The following is a 4,192-nucleotide window of genomic DNA, read 5'->3' on the forward strand; positions in this document are numbered from 1 at the left end:
CATATGCTGGTCTCTGCTTCACACTGGGGCCTGATCTCCCAACCCTGGGAGGGGTTGTTTGAAGCTTATGATTTTACTCCTGTGCTCATGTGACTGCCCATGCTATGGCATTTCCAGTTAGAAAAACAGTTACTCTCAGCTCTCTGTTCTCTGTGTCCTGATGTTGTTGAGGAGTCTGATTTTAGGCCCTTTATCTCTGGAACATTCTTGGTGATGTTTGGTTTACTCCTTGTGCAGTTGGCATCTTGTTACAGTTTACAGGGTAAAATTTGCTCTTATATAGTTGTCTCTGTCCCTCAACTCTAGAAAATGTCCCTCTTTTGAACTGGGCCTGGCCACATGCCAGGAAAGCACCTTAATCCATGTATTATCTCTCTGGCTCCGACTTTTTTTTTTAAAGATAGTATAGTGGGTAGGGGATTTGCCTTACACAAGGTTGATCTGGGTTTGATCCCCAGCACACCATGTGGTACTTTAAATACCACCAGGAATGATCCCTAAGTACCCCTGGGTGTGGCCCCAAAACCTAATAATAAAAAATAGAATGATGATTCTGTGTGTGTGTGTGTGTGTGTGTGTGTGTGTGTGTGTACGCGTACGCGCGCGCGCACGTGTGCATGCCTTTCACTTTGGGCCATGTACCCTGTGTTACTTGGAGTTCCCTTTTGTTTCGTTGTCTTCAACTCAGTGCTTAACGGACATCCTGTGCCAGAGAGGGAACCCGAGGCCTCAAACTTGCAAGACAAGAGCCTTACCACTGAGTTAACTGCCTTCTTTCTGTTCCCACTTGTAGTCCCAAAAGTTCATATTTAATTCTTATGTTAACAAATTTTAGTAACTTGGAAGGTTTTGTCCTTATTAACTTTTTCCCCCATTTGAAGATCCACACATGATCCTTTGTTGTTTTTTCCATCATTTTAAAGATTCATGCCCCCTAGATTCCCTGAATTATCTGTTTCTTTTAGGCCCTCTATTTGCATTTTTGGTTCTATCTTTGTTTTGGGGGTCAAGCCTGGCAATGTTCAAGGGTTACTCCTGACTCTGTATACTCAGGAGTTACTCCTGGAGGTGCTTGGGGAGACGTATGGGTTGCCAGGTTTGAACCTAGGTTGGCTGCAGTCACTTCCCACCTGCTGTACTATGGCTCCAGCCCTTTGGCTCTATGTTTTATGTTGGAGGTTTGTTCAGAAGTCTAAGGACTCATAGTTTTGTCCATTGGTAAGTACCTAAGGTAGACGCCGGAAGCTGCTAGACTCTTTTTGCAGACGACAGGATGTATCCACGGGTAGGCCAGGTGGTTTGCCGAACAGTGCCCCTTCCCCAGAGGTGCACGACTTCGGCCTCTGAATCCATGACAGCAAGAAAACATGTGCTGTGCTTTCCAAGTTGTGTGTATGTGTGTGTGGGAGGGGTTGTTGTTTCTCCTATCTTCTGCCTTACCCAGGCAGGGTCCAGTTTGAGGCTCAGCTCCATGGTGGATGGGACATCTGTGAGAGACTCTCTGTGGCTGGCTTTGCCTGGGCCACAGGGCGCAGCCACTCCCAGAGGAACTGGGAAAAGACAGGAAACATGATCTTCCCAAGCCCTGGGGAAACTCAGCCTGCTGGCATTGGATGTGACCCCAGGGCGACCCGCACAGACTTCTGACCTGCAAGTTGGGTCAGACAATAAATTGTTATTGTGAGTCATGGCACTTTGTAAGGGCAGCCATGGAGAACGAATCTGGGGAGCCTGGGTGGAGATTCGGTTGATCCAGAAGAAGGTCCTGTGTCACTGCTGTACTTTTTATTTGCTAGTGGTGGGGGGCTCCTAAGTGGTGCTCAGGGGCCTGGGAGCCCCCCCCCCCGGGATTCTCAGCCAACTGGACTCCGGGGTGCAGCTGCCAGGTGCCAGTGTGCGCTGCTGCTGAGTGCCGTGTGGTGCCGGGGTCAGTACCAGGGTCACCTAGGACACTTGGGCAGTGCTCGACTCTCCAGGGCCACAGCAGCTGGTGCGCAGAGTCTTCCCGGACTGCTCCCAGGAGTGCTTAGGAGACCCTGTGGTGCTGGGGAGGAGCAGGGTCAGCCGCACAGGAGATATGGGCTCTGTCCCCTGTCCTGTCTCACCATCCTGCCTGTCACAAGTCTGGGATTTGTATCTGTTCAAACAAAATCCGGGCACGTTCTACAAGCGTTTCTTTGGGGGAACAGCGGGGAGGGTCTCCTAGTGGTCCTGGGGCTCAGCGGCCACTTTGGGGGAACACCACCTGGACCACCGTCAGCACTGGTCTGGGATCACACAGGAATTCAGCTCAGCAGCTTCTCACACACTCCAGGCGTGCGCTCCAGCCCTTTGCACCAGCTCCCCAACCCTCCGGGATTATTTTTTTCCCCTTTTGGTTTTTGAGCCACACCTGGCAGCTCTCAGGGCTAACTCCAGACTCTGTCCTCATGGGACTCTCCTGGTAGGGCTCAGGGAACCATGTGGGTGCCAGGGATGAAACCAGGTCAGCTGTGTGCAAGGCCAGCTCCCTGCCCCGCCATCTACCAGTCTCTCCAGCTACCACCTAGAGAATTTTTAAGAGAGCCCAGGGTGACTGAGGTCGGCTTCTGGATCTTGGCTTTCACTTTTGAGAAGTCCAGCTTGTTTCTTGTCTCTGGTGGGAGACGGAGCCATCACCCTCTCCTCCCATGGGACAAGTGCTCATGGCAACACACAGAACTTCAGGTAACAGTTAGAAGGGCCACGGGTTCCCCAAAGCCTCCCACAAAGCCCCCAGGAGTACTGATCCCTAAGTTCCAGAACACCTGGCTCAGGTCGCCTCTAAGGTCACCTTTAGATCTAACCTTCTCAAAGGTGTCACATTCCAATATAAAAGATTCCAAGGGACATTTCAAATTGCCCCTTTGAAAATGAATGAAGCCACTGCCAATGTGCATCAGGAAACTGAAGAAAACCATGAGTCTGAATTAGGTTCAGGGCAACCAGCAGCTTAGAGACATCAGTGGCCTGTGGCTGCCCAATGGCTGATGAGCAAGATGAGGTCGGGGGACTGTCCTGGTGAGGGCCCAGGCTGCAGAACACCATGGAAGGAAGGAGCCAGATGGCCTCTGAGACCTGGATTCAGGCGTGCAGTGCAGGCTGAGCCCCATGAGCAGTTGTTCTCGCAACACCTCGTTTTCATTGTGCTGTCAACACAAGGGAGGAAAGAGAAGCACAGCAGGCCCTGGCGTTGCCATGTACCCACCCCCAGGACCAGCTCCCCAGGGCCGTGGGACAGCCTAGACCTCCTCTCCGTGCGTGGCCATGTGTCTGGGTAAGGAGGGGGCGAGTCTGCATGTTGGCGGCTGCAGGTGGTTGGCTGGTGACAGAACGGCTCCCTGCATTGCCTAGAAACTGTGGAGTGGAAAACATTGACTGGGCAGAGGTGATTGCTCACAAGGGGCTTTCTCCTTAGGGAAGGAAAAACCTTAGAGCATGGAATCACTGAGACAGTTCCAGTGCAGTCTACAATTTCAGCTTTTCGTTGAAGCTCCTCTGATCTGCAGGCCGCCCCTGCACAGCGGGCCCCAGGCCAGCATCTTTGCCAATGTTTGGTGACTTTTTTCTTTTTTAATACCACGTGTCGGCTGCTATCTTGAGTCCCGTGCTCCTGGGAGGGGAACCTGTCCCAGTTGGCTCTGCCCCAATCAATGCAGTGTCCAGTGAAGGAGTGAATCTACCACTGGACAAATGTGCCTGACCTCCTGCGCAGATCGAGGACATCCTGAGGGACCTGCTGGGGCATTGCACAAGTACAGTTGGTGACGACAATAGTAATCTCTGGATCTTCCTGAGGATCTCTATTACATGCGTAAGAAAGCTCTACATGTTGGAGAGACAGGTTTGATACTTAGTACCACACAGGGTCTCCTGAGCCAACTTCCAAGAATGATGTAGGCCCTGGCACTCTGGGTGCGGCCCATAAACCAGAAAAGAAAAAGACAGTCAACAAGAAAAAAGACCTGAAAACATCTTGGGAGGAACAGAAAGGATAAGGATGCAAAGTTCTGTTTGATTCTGATTGAGCGCCATAGTCATCACTTGATTTGCTATTCCATTGACCAAATGTGTTTTCCTGTCCCCCAAATCGGATATATGAGTTATCAACAGCCCCTGCCTTGGTTTCACAAACTTTGTGCATCCAAGCACGAGAACCATTGTTTGAATAGAA

Source organism: Sorex fumeus, unplaced genomic scaffold, assembly GCF_029834395.1.
Source record: "Sorex fumeus unplaced genomic scaffold, SorFum_2.1 ptg000048l, whole genome shotgun sequence".
In the NCBI taxonomy this organism is placed as follows: domain Eukaryota; kingdom Metazoa; phylum Chordata; class Mammalia; order Eulipotyphla; family Soricidae; genus Sorex; species Sorex fumeus.